Source organism: Penaeus monodon, chromosome 15 (assembly GCF_015228065.2).
Source record: "Penaeus monodon isolate SGIC_2016 chromosome 15, NSTDA_Pmon_1, whole genome shotgun sequence".
In the NCBI taxonomy this organism is placed as follows: Eukaryota; Metazoa; Arthropoda; class Malacostraca; order Decapoda; family Penaeidae; genus Penaeus; species Penaeus monodon.
This window is the reverse complement of record NC_051400.1, coordinates 15,029,672-15,030,345: the sequence shown is the minus strand read 5'-3', so window position 1 is coordinate 15,030,345 and position 674 is coordinate 15,029,672. Positions and strand designations below refer to the sequence as shown.

At 29.2% G+C, this 674-nt stretch overlaps 1 protein-coding gene across 1 annotated transcript in view; it reads left to right on the top strand.

Moving 5' to 3' along the window:
* The window catches only part of LOC119581772 (cadherin-23-like), a gene marked incomplete in the record, with an annotated part of 64,191 nt that overhangs the window by 60,738 nt on the left and 2,779 nt on the right, over positions 1 to 674 (top strand).

Sequence of the window (674 nt, the reverse complement as noted above, 5' to 3'; positions counted from 1 at the left end):
CAATGTTTCACCAAAGTACTTGCTGGTCGTTGCTTAAGAAGTTGTGATTTTTAAAAAAATGTGAATGTTTTGTAGTATATGACTTTTGTATTGATTGTGCATACTTATTTGTTGTCTTTTTTGTCTGCGTAATGCTTAATTCTTTTCCAAACTTCTTTGCACCTACTTTATTCTAATCAAATATGGTATTCTCTCAACAACTGTCAATTTTGATCAATATTGAATCATTTTCAAAAGTCATTTTATTCTATCAGAGAATGTACGTAATAATTTGTATGAGTACAGCTGTCCTCTTCCATTCTTAGTAGTACACATAAGTAGACTTAGAGTGCACCACTATTTGACTCCAGTATCAAGTTATTGGTTTTATGGTAGCATTCTTACACCTTAAATGCATTAGCACCCCAAACATTTTATTTGGTCACAAAAGGTATCCTAATATTTCTTATTTTATAACTTCTGTGACTATTCCTAGATAATATTTTTTTTCTTTTAATCCAGTGACTTTTATTATTTTTTTACAATGAAAGAATAATGATGCTGTGCATCATTATGTTATAACTGAAAAATGTAGAAATTTATATGTAAATTCTAAACTCAGTTTAGGTGTGAAACAATGTATAAATGCACACAAATGGCAGAATAACTTTTTTTTGCAGGGATTATACTGTACC